The following is a 19062-nucleotide window of genomic DNA, read 5'->3' as shown; positions in this document are numbered from 1 at the left end:
TCCTCCTCTCACTCTCTCCCACCATCCCTTTCACTTCTCTCGCTCTCTTGGCATGAAGTGATTGCATATGGAACGTCATATAATCAGATTCTGTCACTGTTTTAAATACTGGATTTTATCAGAAGTGTTATCTATGTGCATTGACAGATTGGACTGCATAAAGACACAGTATATGTATATATGTATGTATACTGAACAAATTCATAAACACAACATGTAAAGTGTTGGTCCTATGTTTCATGGGCTGAAATAAAAGATCCCAGAAATGTTCCATACACAAAAAGCTGAAGAATTTCTGCACAAACCATCAGAAACCGTCTCAGGGATGCTCATCTGCGTACTCATCGTCCTCAGAGTCATGACCTGACTGCAGTCTGGTGTTGTAACCAACCTCAGTGGGCAAAGGCTCACTGTCACGACTTCCGCCGAAGTTGGTGCCTCTCCTTGTTCACGCAATGTATTTTTCCATTTGTTTTGTCTGTATTGTACACACTGGGTTTCCATTAAAGTTTGAATTATTTCCCTATCATGGTTTTGTGCGTATTTATTGTTGTCAGTTGTCTCATTTATGTGATTCTGGATTTTTGTTCTCCTTGTTGGAAGATTATTTTTGAGTAAAGTTACTATTATTACTCATCTCTGTGTCCTGCGCCTGACTCCGCCTTAACCACATCACCGAGACTCTGACACTCACCTTCGATGACCACTGGCATGCTGGAGAAGTGTGCTCTTTAGGGATGAATCCCAGTTTCAACTGTACCTGGCAGATGGCGTCATGTGGGTGAGTGGTTTGCTGATGTCAAGGCATAAGCTACAAACACAATTGCTTTTTATCCATGGCAATTTTAATGCACAGAGATATCGTGACGAGATCCTGAGGCCCATTGTCTTGCAAAAACCTCATGTTTCAGCTTGATAATGCACAGCCCCATGTCGCAAGGATCTGTACACAATCCCTGGAAGCTGAAAATGTCCCAGTTCTTCCATGGCCTGCATACTCACCAGACATATCACCCATTGAACATGTTTGGGATGCTCTGGATGGACGTATATGACAACGTGTTCCAGTTTCTGTCAATATCCAGGAACTTCACACAGCCATTGAAGAGGAGTGGGAGAACATTCCACAGGACACAATCAACAGCCTGATCAACTCTACGCAAGGGAGATGTGTCGCACTGCATGAGGCAAATGGTGGTCACACCAGATATTGACTGGTTTTCTGATCCACGCATAACTGTATTCCCAGTCATGTGAAATCCATAGATTAGGGCCTAATGAATATATTTAAATTAAGTGATTTCCTGTAACTCAGTAAAATCTTTGAAATTCCTGCATCTTGCTTTTATATTTTTGTTCTCTGTGTGTGTGTGTGTGTGTGTGTGTGTGTGTGTGTGTGTGCTGTATATAATTTGTAGTGTCCAGAAAAGGCCTGAGACTCTAGTTGACATGACTCGTTGCTAAAATGTTATTCATGAGTGTGCAGTCTGGTAACTGTTTTGTAGACCAACATGAAAGGGACCTGTGAGTTCCCCTGGTTCTTCTTTCCATTCTCTATTTGCTTCAAAATGACATATAAACCCCCGAGCTAGCTAGAGTCAGGCCACCTGACTGACTTTGATCCTGTGCCTGGAAAAACATGTGTGAATCTATCCAACCCCACCCACACACTTAGTTTGAACACACAGAGAGAGCGAAAGAGAGAACAAGGAATGCTTGGAATCAGAAAATACAATTAATTGATACATATAATAGTTAATCTAACGAGCACACAACCATATCAGATATCATCTTCCAATCATTGCATTGAAATATAATAACTGTGTATTAAAAGGTGTCAGATGGCTAACACATGGGTGCATCTGTGTCTGATGAAATCAGAATGCAAAGCCTCCAATGAGAAATGTGGCCATAGGCCTACAGTGTGTGCACTTTCCCACACAATGTCATTGTATTTTCCTCTTCCTGTCATTGTATTTCTCCACCTGTCAAAGGGCATCCATCCAGACTCATTCTCTCAGCCTATCCTGGTCAGAGCCTCTTCCAGTCAGAGTGAATTTACCAGACAGATTCTGGAAGCAGCAGCTGTGGCAGGATGCCCAGGAGGTTACATGCTTGCAGAGCTTTCAGCCCAAACCTGTTGCTGAGTCTTCTAAACTGTGTGAATTCATTTAAATCACAAATATATTGTCATGTCTCTTGTCTGTTTGGGGTGTAAAGGTGATGCATCCTGTGATATAGCAATTTGAATGTGCTTCTACAAGAGACTTACAGCCAGACACGTACACACAGGAGGCCAGGAGTTTTGAGCAATCCGAGTCATTAAGTACAAGTTGTACGTCAGTGAGAAACGTTGCACAATCGCCTCCCAAACCACAAGGCAAGGAAGCTGTGACCTCACCGTTCAGATGTGTCTGAATTAGCAAGGGGAAATGGCTTAACGATGCATAGTAGGAGGCTAAAAACATTCCACTCAGACACAATATTTCCATAAAGGAGTTGAGAGGAAGGAAGAGTCAGATGGTGTTAGTCATGTGAAGTGGTCAGTGTCTTTGCCAACCATGTCGTTCCATTCATTCAATAATGAGCTTTATGGCTTCAAACCATGTGTTTGTATTTAATGTACTTGAGCGAATCCAGTAAGCTTATATTGTACTTTGTTTATGGTACAGTATGTGATATCTACAGGAAATACCAACGTTGCTGAACTTTAACATGGAAGCAAAGGTGTTATAACTTCCTGTTAACTTGGGTTATTTCCCTTTGTTCCTTGTTTCACTCAAAAAACAAACACAGTCCTCACCTGCTAAGGTCTGTGACCAGACAACAATAAATCTGCTTTGAGAAAAAAGCAAGTCTGTTGCAAATGACCAGTCTCCGTTTAAAGTGTATGACATCTCTCTGACCTCAGGGTGACACCATATGAAGTTCATCTGTGATAAAAAAACTAAAACAGTGGCGTGTGTATTAGTGTTGAGCATCAGTATCTTGAACTCAAAAAGCCACCTCCAATCATCCCATCTTACACCTCAAACCTTATCCTACACGGGTGCAACACTACACATTTCTGCTTACATTCCATGACCAAGGGGCTAATGATAATACTTTGAAAGGAAGTGTTGTGTAAAACCTTTTTTTTTTATATTCCATGGTCACTCTCTAAGCCAGGTCATCATACATGCTTGATGACCTGTCCTCCCACCCACCCACCTCGTCCTTTTTGTCTTAACAAACAGCCAAGCTGGTGATTAATAACCACTAATGCCATTGTGACAGTTAGGAGGGCCTCACACAGAGGCAGACGGAAATGGGATCTTTCCACTAAGGCAGAAGAGTTACTCATCTCAAGGTGAAATCCCTCTGTGATGCCCATGTTCTCCTTATTGACCTCAGGTGTGTCAGACCACAGGGGACGAGGGAGAGAAGAGGCTGGGTCACATTAGAGCTCTTATCACTAACTGCTGTAGTCCAACACATATCTCTTTCACATGAGGAACCAGACCAACCAATCGGAAAATAAGCCCAGTATCCTGTGGGTGGTTGGAATCAGACCAGTATCATGTTATTGATTTACACTGCATCTAGACTGAGAGGCCACCACAGTGGCACGATGGAAATATTAGCAATCAGGTCGTAACAGTTTACAAGGTGTGCTGCATTAGTGTGGATGATAAACATTTATACAGATTCCGTATCTTAATTCGATCAACCTGTTGTTGCAGGACTTTTTCCTAACGTCTAGTGTATTCCAGGTTTAAAAATACCTATACTTTAACATTTCAGACTTGATTTGCCCTAATGAAAAATGTGTCAAACCTTACAACAAAAAATATGAATTATAATACACATTTCCTGTTGCAGCAGGATTATTTTCCAAACTGGCTCAAATTCAAATCCGTAATCACCTCAAACTGTTAGATGAATGATGCAATGTACTTCCGTCAATGCACTTGAACAGAAAGTGTTGGTAGAACATTATTGATAAAGTAACTGATTCTCACTCTCTTGTAGAGTATGGTTCTTCTCCTGAGAGTAAACCACCTGATAGAAAGAAAAATAACCTGATTGGATGGGGTTGTCCCTATTTCTGTGTCTAGATCTCACATTCTCACCCAAAACTAGACTGCTCCTACAGTCTCTCTCTCTCTCTCTCTCTCTCTCTCTCTCTCTCTCTCTCTCTCTCTCTGTCTCTGTAGGTGTGTGGGCGGGAATATGAGCAGAACATAACATTTCCCCATGGAGTCTGACACAGAGCAGCAGCGCGAGGGGAAGGAATACTGTCCTCCTTGCATGGCTGTCAATCACACCACATAACTGGCATGGTTTCAAATGCTGCTGTCAATCACATCACACGGGGTGCATGTGTGTGTGTGCACATGTTTGTGTGTGTGTGTCAATATCTACAGTGGGGAGAACAAGTATTTGATACACTGCCTATTTTGCAGGTTTTCCTACTTACAAAGCATGTAGAGGTCTGTAATTTTTTATCATTGGTACACTTCAACTGTGAGACGGAATCTAAAACAAAAATCCAGAAAATCACATTGTATGATTTTTAAGTAATTCATTTGCATTTTATTGCATGACATAAGTATTTGATCACCAACCAACCAGTAAGAATTCCGGCTCTCACAGACCTGTTAGTTTTTGTTTAAGAAGCCCTCCTGTTCTCCACTCATTACCTGTATTAACTGCACCTGTTTGAACTCATTACCTGTATAAAAGACACCTGTCCACACACTCAAACCTCTCCACAATGGCCAAGACCAGAGAGCTGTGTAAGGACATCAGGGATAAAATTGTAGACCTGCACAAGGCTGGGATGGGCTACAGGACAATAGGCAAGCAGTTTGGTGAGAAGGCAACAACTGTTGGCGCAATTATTAGAAAATGGAAGAAGTTCAAGATGACGGTCAATCACCCTCGGTCTGGGGCTCCATGCAAGATCTCACCTCGTGGGGTATCAATGATCATGAGGAAGGTGAGGGATCAGCCCAGAACTACACGGCAGGACCTGGTCAATGACCTGAAGAGAGCTGGGACCACAGTCTCAAAGAAAACCATTAGTAACACACTACGCCATCATGGATTAAAATCCTGCAGCACACGCAAGGTCTCCCTGCTCAAGCCAGCGCATGTCCAGGCCAGTCTGAAGTTTGCCAATGACCATCTGGATGATCCAGAGGAGGAATGGGAGAAGGTCAGGTGGTCTGATGAGACAAAAATAAAGCTTTTTGGCTTAACTCCACTTGCGTGTTTGGAGGAAGAAGAAAGAGGAGTACAACCCCAAGAACACCATGCCAACAGTGAAGCATGGAGGTAGAAACATCATTCTTTGGGGATGCTTTTCTGCAAAGGGGACAGGACGACTGCACCATATTGAGGGGAGGATGGATGGGGCCATGTATTGTGAGATCTTGGCATACAACCTCCTTCCCTCAGTAAGAGCATTGAAGATGGGTCGTGGCTGGGTCTTCCAGCATGACAACAACCCGAAACACACAGCCTGGGCAACTAAAGAGTGGCTCCGTAAGAAGCATCTCAAGGTCCTGGAATGGTCTAGCCAGTCTCCAGACCTGAACCCAATAGAACATCTTTGGAGGGAGCTGAAAGTCCGTATTGCCCAGCGACAGCCCCGAAACCTGAGGGATCTGGAGAAGTTCTGTATGGAGGAGTGGGACAAAATCCCCACTGCAGTGTGTGCAAACCTGGTCAAGAACTACAGGAAATGTATGATCTCTGTAATTGCAAACAAAGGTTTCTGTACCAAATATTAAGTTCTGTTTTTCTGATGTATCAAATACTTATGTCATGCAATAAAATGCAAATTAATTACTTAAAAATCATACAATGTGATTTTCTGGATTTTTGTTTTAGATTCCGTCTCTCACAGTTTAAGTGTACCTATGATAAAAATTACAGACCTCTACATGCTTTGTAAGTAGGAAAACCTGCAAAATAGGCAGTGTATCAAATACTTGTTCTCCCCACTGTATGTACGTGTGTGGATGTTTGTCTGTGGCTTCTGGTTCTTGGTGAGTCGGACACTGAGCATCCCTTGTGATTCGTGTGGCTGAGTCACGAGTAAAATCCCATCCCAACCTAGCCACCACCTCGTGTTGGGGGCCTCTTCATGGACATGACGGCTAGACCAGAGACCAGATCCACGATAGCAGAACTTTCTCCTGGGGAATCTGTCTGCGGCTGCCCAGTGTTAGATCCATTCACTCAGTCTAAACTTACTACAGAGCAAGCCCTAACAAAAAAACTACAATTCAGTGTTGGACCTGTGCCCAAATGTGTCTCAAAGCAATTATGTTTCTCTTGAAGATTATTGTATCAGTGCCATCAGGGTATACTGGTGGCAGAGAGGGGGGCGGTAGTAGCTGCACGCTTAGAGAGGAAGTAAGCATGAAAGAGAGAGATAACAGAACCGAGACAACAGATATGCAGACAGATAAGGCTTTATTACTCGACAGTGGAAATGTGGGCAAGGCAGCGAGAGTTGAAAAAGAAAGGCTATTAGACCCAGACAGTTAGATTCTTCACCCCCCTTGCTGCAAAATAACCAGTCTGCAAGTAACGATCTAATGATCCACACACACACAAAGATATTAAAATCATAATTGCAATCATGTGCCGATCCCTCCCTCAATCTCTCGTTCTTTCTCTCTGTGATTCAGCTGCCAATAGCTTCCAGATCCATCCAATCTCTTCCTCCCTCTGTTATGCTCCCTGTTTTTCTGCACTATTTCAGTGGAACAAAATGGATGTGGAAATTCTCTGCACTTCAGTCAGTGAGTCAGCCCGCTAGGCCGCGTTTGAAGGAAAACCACACCAGGGGTTTGGAGAAGTAAAGCAGTTTGTTTTTCATAAATCACTGCAGAGGTTGTTTTATTTTTTTCCTGTTTCAAACGGAAGGTCTGTGTATTTTTGTGCTTGACTGAAATACTGTATGTGTCCGCGTGTTTACACCGGGGACCACATTAACAGAAACGCTATTAAAAGGGATTTAGTCTCCCTGGAAACTGAAAGGGAGTTGTGTGTGTGTGTGTGTGTGTGTGTAATTGCTGTGAGATGTGTATTGTGGTTTAACAAAAATATATTGATGATGGTGTCTCTGTGTGTGTTTAATCTTAATCAGAAAAGGGTGAGTGTTATAAAAAAATAGCGCTGTATGAGCAGCTCATGTTTTAGTGTGTGGAAGTGGCTTTACGCCTGTCTTCCTAAGTGAAAGCAACAGAGGGGGAGGGAGGGTTTGCATGGAAATGACAGCTATTGTTTTGAACACAATGTGTGTTTGTGACTGATGACGAACAAATGGCCTGCGACAGCAAATGGCAACCCTCCGAATGAAGCCTGACAGGCAGGCGACACAGAGAGAGCATGGGCCCACATCACAACAACACAACTGACAAACACAGGCCTTTACTCCCACCACTAATAAACAGCTCAGACAGCCGAATGGAGCCTGACAGGCAGGCGACACAGAGAGAGCATGGGCCCACATCACAACAACACAACTGACAAACACAGGCCTTTACTCCCACCACTAATAAACAGCTCAGACAGCCGAATGGAGCCTGACAGGCAGGCGACACAGAGAGAGCATGGGCCCACATCACAACAACACAACTGACAAACACAGGCCTTTACTCCCACCACTAATAAACAGCGCAGCCAGCCGAATGAAGACCATGCACTTAACATAGCCTAGAAGTATCTCTGTTTTATATCAACTACCTGATGACACTTTCATGGTAGCCTAACAATCGTGGCAGTGAAGTGGGGCTTTTTCTTTCCAATTGTTATTGTTGCTCAGTGTTGCTCATCAGTGGCAGCAGCAGTCTGGCCTCATGGGCCACATACCACAGTGGTTACTGTGGCACAAAGAGTCCAGTGAGACTGAAGCCGATCCATCATGTGAGGTCACTGTGGTGAAGCAGAAGGGAGAGTTGGACGGGGCCCTTTTGTTGTATGTTGGTGTGTTGGGACAGTGACGTCATCCCTTGCGGAGTCTGTCATTAAAGAGTGATAAATGTCCCATGTATTGAAGAGGGGGGAGAGGTGCTTGGTTTGCAGGCTAAACGTTTTCTAATTGGGGGGTGAGGGTGTTGTGTGGTTGCAGGGGGCCAGGGGTCCTGGTGGGGGGAAAGAACTTAGAACCTAACCGCAGAATGATGTCAGACCATTTGTGAAATGAACCGCTTTGAGGGTGGATGAATGGTCAAACAGAAAGGCTGTCCAGAAATAGAGGAAATAATGGCAATAAAATGTGGTTCTCTCCATGAGATATACAGTGGGGAGAACAAGTATTTGATAACCTGAAAAATCAGCAGTGTCTCCTACTTACAAAGCATGTAAAGGTCTGTAATTTTTATCATAGGTACACTTCAACTGTGAGAGACGGAATCTAAAACAAAAATCCAGAAAATCACATTGTATTATTTTTAAGTAATTAATTTGCATTTTATTACATGACATAAGTGTTTGATCAACTACCAACCAGTAAGAATTCCAGCTCTCACAGACCTGTTCATTTGTCTTTAAGAAGCCCTCCTGTTCTCCACTCATTACCTGTATTAACTTCACCTGTTTGAACTCGTTACCTGTATAAAAGACACCTGCCCACACAGACTCCAACCTCTCCACAATGGCCAAGACCAGAGGGCTGTGTAAGGACATCAGGGATAAAATTGTAGACCTGCACAAGGCTGGGATGGGCTACAGGACAATAGGCAAGCAGCTTGGTGAGAAGGCAACAACTGTTGGCGCAATTATTAGAAAATGGAAGAAGTTCAAGATGACTGTCAATCTCTGTAATTGCAAACCAAGGTTTCTGTACCAAATATTAAGTTCTTATTTTCTGATGTATCAAATACTTATGTCATGCAATAAAATGCTAATTAATTACTTAAATCATACAATGTGATTTTTCTGGATGTTTGTTTTAGATTCTGTCTCTCACAGTTGAAGTGTACCTATGATAAAAATGACAGACCTCTACATGCTTTGTAAGTAGGAAAACCTGCAAAATCAGCAGTGTATCAAATACTTGTTCTCCCCACTGTATATATACTTACCATTGTGTGGTTCTAGCATGTTTTGCCTCTACCATGTTTTAAATATCCTCTTGACCACGTCTGGACAAGTACTTGGCACGCGCTTACCACATTCAATGACAGGTTGGAGTGACAAATAGTTCATTAGCAGTTAGGTGCTTTTTCAGGACCCTCTAGCTGTTAGAGGTCTTTCTTGTTATCCAACCAAGTTTGAGTGTTGACTGCTAGGCTACTATCTCTGTTCTACACTTCAAAGAGCTGCCGCCAGCAGTCCCAGCCGGCCAGGCAGCTGCGAACGCAGAACGAGCACTGTGTGAGTCGCTTGTCAAAATTCGATACGGCCGGCTGCAAAGTATGACAGGGAAAACTAGTGGAGGTATTCAGTCTGTGGACCAACGCCGGGGGGAGCGCCAATAGAAAAGAAAGTGATGACTCACCGAACTTCCCAAAATCCCCCTCCCCCTTCACGATTTACGGGAACAGGAATGTTGTTTCCTTTTTTTAATCCCAGTCCCAGGCATTTATCTTTTTTTGACAGGCTGTGGGGTCAGGCTCTGGGTTAATGTTTGTCTGTGTGGCTGTTTAATCTTTCCTTCAGGCGAATGGGTAATTGTGGACGTGGCCATTTGAAAGTTTGTTAGGAGTGTGGGGGAAGGAAGGCTTGTTATACAGATATCTCTTTGTTTTGGACCCAAAACCAGAGCATTGGCTTTTCTTTTACTGGGCTCACCACCTGCCAAAACTTAATTTACCACCTGGTTAATATAATCACTGAAGAAGCTTTTGGTTAGTTGGATCCTGTCCAGTTGCCCTACATTTTTTTGGGCTTAAAACAGGCATAATTTAACAGACATTTCCAGAGCTACTGGCAATTTGGGGGACTTTTCCTCTCCATTGTTTAAGTATGTGATTTGTGAGTGGTGAGAGTCTGGATAGCATATGTCAATGGATGACAATGGGCATTTATAACACATTTTCACACCCTGACCTTAGATTCTCTGTTTTTCTATATATTTTGGTTAGGTCAGGGTGTGACTAGGGTGGGTACTCTAGTTGTTGTATGTCTAGGGTTTTTGTCATCTAGGGTTTTTTATGTCTGTTGGCCTGATATGGTTCCCAATCAGTTTATCATTGTCTCTGATTGGGGATCATATTTAGGTAGCCATTTTACCCATTGTTAGTTGTGGGATCTTGTCTATGTTTAGTTGCCTGTCAGCACTAGTTTGTATAGCTTCACGTTTTGTTGTTCATTCATTAAAAAGAGAATGTACGCATACCACGCTGCGCCTTGGTCTGATCCTTATGACAAACGTAACGCACATCTATTTATCACAAATGTATATGGATGCCTGAGACACTAATACTGTATATAGGCTTGCTGACTAAGTTGATGTTAAACCAATAAATGCACATGAGATATCTATGCATTATTAGGTTCCATTACATTGGACCTAGGTACAGTAGCCTACTATAGGCTGCAGTTTACACACCAATGTAATATTTATCAGTGAACACTGAAGGCCAGGGCCCACCCCACAGATAACAAAAGCAATGCATTGTGATAGGGAGTGGTGGAGTAGTGAGGTTGAGCTGCCTGAGATTAGGTCTGCTTTTCTCTGCCCTGCAGGATGTGAGTGGGTGGAACTGTAGCTGACCCTTCATTAAAAGGTTGAAAGTTCACAGGGGTCATGCTTTCAACAAAGCTCTAATCCTAACACCTGTCTTTCCAGACACCTCCAGAGTGTATCTGCTCGCTCAGCTGTATTGTACTCTCCTATCATTATCTTCATTGTCTACCACTTTGTAGTCTTCATTGACTACCACTTTGTAGTCTTCATTGACTACCACTTTGTGGTCTTTTCTGACTATGTCTGTGGTCTTTTCTGACTATGTCTATGCAGTCTTAACAGTGTTTGAGGGCAGTAACCATGGCTTGAACATCTTCAAAGGATACGAAAACTGATTCAATGTGTTTAGAACATGACAGGAGTTTGTGCTGGAAGGAGAGACTCAGTCAGTCACTCAGTCTGTATGGTCACCAGTCAGTCTGTCACTTGGTTGGCATGTCAATCAATGGAGCAGTCCATCCGTCACTGCGTGGGTGAGCGGAGTGGACAGCAATTCACCTGGTTTTGGATCAGTCACTAGATGCTGTCTTAGTGGATCAGTGTCTGGAGGTACAGGACACCCTGCACCCCCAGACCTAGACAATGACTGGTCTGTTAACAGTGCTAAAGGCAGATAGATGGGTGAGCAACAGGTGGGCAGGCAGCCCCGGCCTCCCACATTGCATCTGGAGAACCGCTGGAATGAAGGATGGCAAACAGAGAGGAGAGACTGGGATAGGAGGACAGAACATCAATGTTTATATTTTAATTTCCTACAGCAAAGATGTTTTGTTAAGATGTTAATTATAAATACAATATATACATATAAAGTGGATAAAACGGTATGTAAACATTAAAGTGACTATGTACGGTACCAGTTAAGTTGGACACCTAGTTTTTCTTTGTGTTAAACATCATGTATTAACATGTATTTTAAAGTAGACACTCTGCCTTGATGACAGCTTTGCACACTTTTGGCATTCTATCAACCAGCTTCACCTGGAATGCTTTCCCAACAGTCTTGAAGGAGTTCTCACATATGCTGAACACTTGTTGGCTGCTTTGCCTTCACTCTGTGGTCCAACTCATCACAAACCATCTCAGTTGGGTTGATATTGGGTGATTGTGGAGGCCAGTTCATCTGATACAGTACTCCATCACTCCCATTCTTGGTCAAATAGCCCTTACAGAGTCTGGAGGTATGTTGGGTCTTTGTCCTGTTGAACAACAAATTATCGTCCCACTAAGTGCAAACCAGATGGGATGGCATATTACTGCAGAATGCTGTGGTAGCCATTCTGGTTAAGTGTGCCTTCAATTCTAAATAAATCACTGAAGATGTCACCAGCAAAGCACCCCCACACCATCACACCTCCTCCTCCTACATGCTTCATGGTGGGAAACACACATGCGGAGATCAGCTGTTCACCTACTCTGGATCTCACAAAAACATGGCGGTTGAGCTATGTTGCAGCCGGCCCCAGCGTCGTACGGGTTAGGGAGGGTTTGGCCGGCAGGGATATTCTTGTCTCATCGCGTACTAGCGACTCCTGTGGCAGGCTGGGTGCAGTGCACGCTGACTAGGTGTACGGTGTACACATTGGTGCGGCTGGCTTCCGGGTTGGATGCACGCTGTGTTAAGAAGCAGTGCGGCTTGGTTGGGTTGTGTTTCGGAGGACGCATGGCTCTCGACCTTCGCCTCTCCCGAGTCCGTATGGTAGTTGCAGTGATGAGACAAAGTAACTACTAACAATTGGATACCACGAAATTGGGGAGAAAAAGGGGGTAAAAAAAAAGATTTAAAAAAAGACATGGCGGTTAGAACCAAAAATCCCAAATTTGGACTCATCAGACCAAAATACAGATTACTCGTGTTTCTTGGATCAAGCAAGTCTATTCTTCTTATTGGTGTCCTTTAGTAGTGGTTTCTTTGTAGCAATTCAACCATGAAGGCCTGATTCATGCAGTCTCCTCTGAACAGTTGATGTTGAGATGTGTCTGTTACTTGAACTCTGAAGCATTTAGTTGGGCTACAATTTCTGAGACTGGTAACTCTAATGAACTTATCCTCTGCAACAGAGGTAACTCTGGGTCTCTTTCCTGTGGCGGTCCTCATGAGAGACAGTTTCATCATAGCGCTCAAAGCTAGAATTAGCCATTCTGTGTGGTCCAAGAGTGTCCATCAGACCTGCCTGTGTGTGTGTGTGTGTGTGTGTGTGTGTGTGTGTGTGTGTGTGTGTGTGTGTGTGTGTCCGTCCTTTGTGTGACAGCTCTGTGTGGACTCTGATGAGGATGAGGTGGGACAGAGGAGAGGGCACTTACAGGGTTAAAAGCGCTGCACTGCCCATGCCCCAGTGGAATTAAAGACAGGCTAGATGCAGGCATGTTGATTGCGGTGGACAGGGCCAGTAAACAGGGCCAGATTGCTGAGTCAGGTGGCTTGTCACTCTGGGTGAAGGGCTGTGGCTTCACTCTGAACCCACACTTGTTGACAAGTAGAGCTCAAGTCCTGCTGTATAATTAAGGTTGTTAGGGAAGGGCATCAATTGGCAGAGCTGCAGCCATCTGCAGCAGGGTAAACGGCTGAATATGGGTGTGTGTGTGTGGAGAATGTGGACAAGAAAAAAAACATTTGGGAAGTTGTGCAAGCTTGGAGGTGTGGCAGGCTCTTTTTGAAAATAATCTTCAGAATTTGGTCTCACACCCTATAGAGATTGCATAAGTAACCACACACACATAGCTCTGTATTACTATACTTATGAGGACTTTTTATTCTAACCCCCCACCCACACACACTCTCTCCACACTATTGATGCGTTCCATTTTACTGGTACAGTACTTCATTATGCCGGCAAGCACAGTCACGTAGCAACACAAACACACACATCCCCAGGTTCAACACAGCCCCAACCATGCCACCAGGCAATCTCAATGGTCTCAACAATTTGGTTAAAGGGCGTATGGAATGTATCTGAAAGGGCAAGGGCCAGGGTGGTGCAGGGTGGTACAGGGTGTTTCATTGTTTAGGCTGTGTGGGCGACGTGTGTGTTTGTAGTACTTCAGCACGTGCTGGGAGAAACAGGTTCAGGTGGAGTCTAGCCTATTATTAGTCTTACTCTGCAATTACTACATCTATTACAATTGAAAAACAGTGTCCCCAAGCTCCTTTTAGCAGGATTCAAGCATTTGTTATTTGTAGCTGATGACATACTGTATACACTATTTGTACAAAACATTAGGAATACCTTCTTAATATTGAGTTGCCCTCCCCCTTGTCCCTTGTGGGTGGTGGACCATTCTTGATACACACAGGAAACCGTTGAGTATGAAAAACCCAGCAGCGTTGCAGTTCTTGACACAAACCGGTGCACTTGGTACCTACTACCATACCCTGTTCAAAGGCCCTTAAATCTTTTGTCTTGCCCATTCACCCTCTGAATGGCACACATACACAATCCATGTCTCAATTGTCTCACAGCTTAAAAATCCTTCTTTAAACTGTTCCTCCCCTTAATCTACAATGATTGAAGTGGATTTAACAGGTGACATCAATAAGGGATCATAGCTTCCATCTGCATTCACCCTATCAGTCTATATCATGAAAAGTGCAGGTGTTCCTAATGTTTTGTTCACTCTGTGTATGTTCTTCACTACAGATATGCAAGTAATATAGACAAACCAAACAATTACTGGTGATACAAACATGTCACAAGATGAAAAGGGTTTAGCAATGTATATCAATTAATAGCTGTTTTTGGCCCCGTTCTCTTCCTTTATGGTGTTGTTGTGTTAAATAAACTGATACATTCCTATTAAGCAACTGGGCCTAAAGTCAACATGGGAAAAATGCCAAAGGGCCAGTTAAATGTAACAGTCTTGTCATAATGTAGCTTATAGATTGTTAAATACATTATACATGACACAGTGGTTGTATAATATAATCTCCATGTGTTGTGTGAAGCTAAGATGCCTTTTCCCAGAGGGAGGTCAACCATCCTGTGCCCATGGGGCAGATTGGGACTAGAAATTGGCCCTGTTATTTCTAACACATCGGACCATTTTTTTCTTGTGGCCCCCACACTGGCCCATTTGCCGAAATGCCAGATGGCCAGTCTGCCCCTGCATGGGGCTCTGGTGAGGGACAGCAGGCAGATCTCTTGTCAGCACCAGAACAAAGATGTTTCTGCATGCAGCGATGATTCATATAGGATTGCTATGCCTGATAGTATATGCTTCAAAATGAAAATGTTTTTAACCATACGATAATGGTGTCATATTAGACTACAACTGGAACACAACACTATAAAAGGAGGAGAACGGGGCCAAAAACAGCTATCAATTGATATACACTGGTAAACCCTTTTCATCTTGCGAAATGATTTCTTGCGAAATCACCTTTCAAGTAAGCTCAGCATTGTGGACCAAACTATGGGTGGCGGTCTCACGTTGCTCAGAGAGAAGGCCCACCTGATGCCCTCAGGGGATTTGGCCATAATCACAGGGATGCATGTAAGGACTCTCCCAAGGGGAGGCACTCTCTGCCAGGTCACTGTGACTCACCCTACACTGGCCTTTTGCTGCCTCTGCATGGGAGTGTTTGTGTGTGTGTGTGTGTGAGGGAGGGAGAGAATGAGTGAGAGAGGATTACAAACTCTTACACTTAGCAATGCCAACCAAAATTGTCTTTCTGAATGCAAAACTAGGTGAGTGAAATGAGGCCCAGCTAGTTTTTAATGTCAAGATGCTATGGGAGTGATATACTTGTTTACATCAATTAGTTGAATCCAGGGTATTACCCAGTGCTAATGCCCTTGGTTTGATGCTGTGGATCACGCTTTGTAATAGGAGGTTGGTATGTTGTGGCTGTTGCATAGAGCGAGATCTATTTCAATAACATTGAGGGTCATCTCATCTTTGTTACATAACCTTTAACTTCAGTGGTTCAAACTACATTGACCTATCACTGAGTCACCAGACAGGGCTAAACTACACAATAATAAAGTATAGACTAGCTACTCCCGGAACGATGTTCTACAGGCATCACTACAGTCAGTGGCCCAGCACCCAGTTAGGCCAGGTCGCCTTGTGTTTGTATGTGTGCATTTTGTGATGAACACTTATCAAATACCTGATATTGCCACAAATCCAAATCTCTGTTTTAGAGAGCAGAGGAAGAGACGGCCGATAAGGAGGAGCAGTAAATCTCAGTCAGGTTTTTCCCTCCCATTTTATGTCTTTTCAGTAGAACTATATAGGCTGGATGACTTCATGTCTAGAGAGCTTGGGTTCTAATTGGACTTCTGTGTATCTCTCACTAACCCTGCACTCCCTCTTTCACCCTCACTGCTCTATTCCCTCTTTTCAGTTTTGTTTTCCTGCCTTTCCAACACCTGGCCTGGGAAAGAGCTGTGGGGAGATGAAACTTCTGACAACATTCCAACCAATTCCAGCCCCAATGCCTGGGCACAGCAGTGGATTGTTCACATTCCTTTATTTAAAGGCGCAGTGTGCTATTGTTTCTCATGACCATAAACTTAATTCATATGCAGGGATAGGCTAAATACATGAAGGAGAACATGAGAGCTAAGATATTTGCTCTTTATTCTTCTTATACACCAGTGTCAGATCAGCATGACATTATGATAGACTTTAACAGAAGAACTCCGAATCATGTGCTCTGTACTTGTGTGTCTATGCCATGGATAAAGTTATTGAAACCTGTGTGGAAAAGGCAATGATGTGAAAACTGTGAAGTGTGTAGATCCGTGAAAAGTGAATAAGGAACCATCACCAAATAGTTTTCCAACCGAAGAAACCACAACATTTAAAAAAAAAATATTACCCAATCTTTTTCTGTTTTCCCTCCCCACCTCCACCCCTCCCCACTTCACTGGAGGATGCATGTGCGTCAGACTGGGGTTGGAAAAGAGGAGAAGTACTGCTTTCTGACTTTCAGGAAGGAAACACATCTGGGGAATAATGTAAAGAAAGAACAAGCAAAAAGAGGAATTAGAGTGAAGGCGGGGGAGCTGAACAAAAATAGTCAACCTCCTCTCAGGCCTCGCCAATATCCCCAGCCCACCACATGGTGTTAGTCAGCAGACCCCTCCCTCAGTGGATGACTAAACCACCGAACCCCCAGCCATAAACCTTACTTCCTCCCAGGTCTCATATTCTTTCTCTGGGTTATTCAGGTTGCGACCCCCTCTCACTAACCAAACATGCACACACCCCTGAAGTGTCCCGCACAGAGGTCGGGTAGTGTGGGAAGGAGAGCAGGTAAATATGTGTCAAAACCATTTCCACAAAGGATCACGTAAACCCAGTACTATAGTGTTGTAACCTACCTGTAGGGGAACATTTGAGTCATTATAACAAACTGGCAGGTACACATTCTTATAAAATATTGTTTTTTATTATTATCGTGAATATCCCTCAATAAATTCCATAGGGTTATTGTATTATACTTCAATGATGTATACATTTATATAACATCTAAACACATTTTTTTAGACTATATTGGTAGATGGTGGGTGGGCAGAGATGTAGTCTATAACGGACAACGTGTGCAGTCATTTACACAGAACATTGGCTCTGGTGGTTTGATAAATATGGTGAAGCCGCATTTAAGACTGAGTTTACTATTCAGTAGAGACCAAACAAAATTTACGGGCAGGTCTGGCTGGGAGACATACAGTGCCTTGCAAAAGTATTCATCCCCCTTGGCGTTTTTCCTATTTTGTTGCATTACAACCTGTAATTGAAATTGATTTTTATTTGAATTTCATGTAATGCACATACACAAAATAGTCCAAATTGGTGAAGTGAAATAAAAATTCAAAAAAATTATCAAAAATAAAAAACTTAAGTGGTGCTTGCACATGTATTCACCCCCTTTGCTATGAAGCCCCTAAATAAGATCTGGTGCAAGCGGCACCATGAAGACCAAGGAGCTATCCAAACAGGTCAGCGACAAAGTTGTGGAGATTCCGGGTTGGGTTATAAAAAAATATAATAAACTTTGAACATCCCACGAAGCACCATTAAATCCATTATTAAAAAATTGAAAGAATATGGCACCACAACAAACCTGCCAAGAGAGGGCCGCCCACCAAAACTCACGGACCAGGCAAGGAGGGCATTAATCAGAGAGGCAACAAAGAGACAAAGCTCCACCGCAGAGAATCAAGTATCTGTCCATAGGACCACTTTCAGCAGTACACTCCACAGAGCTGGGCTTTACGGAAGAGTGGCCAGAAAACCCTTTGCTAAAATAAATAAATAAGCAAACACATTTGGTGTTCGCCAACAGGCATGTGGGAGACTCCCCAAACATATGAAAGAAGGTACTCTGGTTAGATGAGACTAAAATTGAGCTTTTTGGCCATCAAGGGAAACATTGTCTGGCGCAAACACAACACCACCTATCACCCCAAGAACACTATCCCCACAGTGAAGCATGGTGGTGGCAGCATCATGCTGTGGGGGTGCTTTTCATCTGCAGGTACTGGGAAACTGGTCAGAATTGAAGGAATGATGGATGGCACTAAATACAGGGAAATTCTTGAGGAAACCTGTGTCAGTAGTCCAGAGATTTGAGACTGGGATGGGGGTTCACCTTCCAGCAGGACAATGACCCTACACATATTGCTAAAACAACACTTGAGTGGTTTAAGATGAAACGTTTAAAAATCTTGAAATGGCCTAGTCAAAGCCCAGACCTCAATCCAATTGAGAATCTGTGGTATGATTTAAAGACTGCTGTACACCAACGGATCCCCTCCAACTTGAAGGAGCTGGAGCAGTTTTTTTTTTGGAGGGGGGGGTGAACTTGCATGTTCAAGTTCAGTTTTTTTGTCTTATTTCTTGTTTGTTTCACAAGAAAAAATATTTTCATCTTCAAAGTGGTAGGCATGTTGTGTAAATCTAATGATACAAACCCCAAAATAAATTTTAATTCCAGGTTTGTAAGGCAACAAAATAGAAAAATGCCAAGGAGGTGAATAATTTCACAAGCCGCTGTAGGAAGTGAAACAGACATGTCACACAAGTAGGTGTTCTAGGAGAGCAGGTAGCCTACAGTGGGTGGGCCAGGGAGGAAACCTGACTTGTTGGGCTGGCCAGAGCAAACAGGAAGTTGGCAAATACATCAGGTTGAACTGTGAGTATTGGAGCAAGAAGGGAGAGGTGTAAACAGGGAGATAGAGTACTTAGGAAAATAAGCGTGTGTCTGCATGTTATGACACAGGGAGGCCCTCACAATGAGCTGATAAAGCACATTTTCTCAGGAGACAGATCAATGTGAGAGCTATGCATATCAGCACTTACGCACAGGGAATTAATAAGACACTGGAATAATTGAAACCATTGGGCTAATTCCTGTGATACATTGT

The 19062-nt window shown here is 43.3% G+C and overlaps 1 protein-coding gene across 1 annotated transcript in view; it reads left to right on the top strand.

The window, feature by feature from the left end:
• LOC118365556 (peroxiredoxin-2-like) overlaps positions 1-16175 on the top strand; it is a 47506-nt gene extending 31331 nt beyond the window's left edge. Inside the window, exon 7 of the transcript XR_004821784.2 lies at positions 16035-16175. The gene's annotated coding sequence lies outside the window, so the exon portion shown is untranslated. The remainder of the gene's footprint in view (positions 1-16034) is intronic.
• The last annotated feature ends 2887 nt before the right edge of the window (positions 16176-19062 follow it).

Source organism: Oncorhynchus keta, chromosome 32 (genome assembly GCF_023373465.1).
Source record: "Oncorhynchus keta strain PuntledgeMale-10-30-2019 chromosome 32, Oket_V2, whole genome shotgun sequence".
NCBI lineage: Eukaryota > Metazoa > Chordata > Actinopteri > Salmoniformes > Salmonidae > Oncorhynchus > Oncorhynchus keta.
This window is presented reverse-complemented; position numbering and strand designations above follow the sequence as displayed.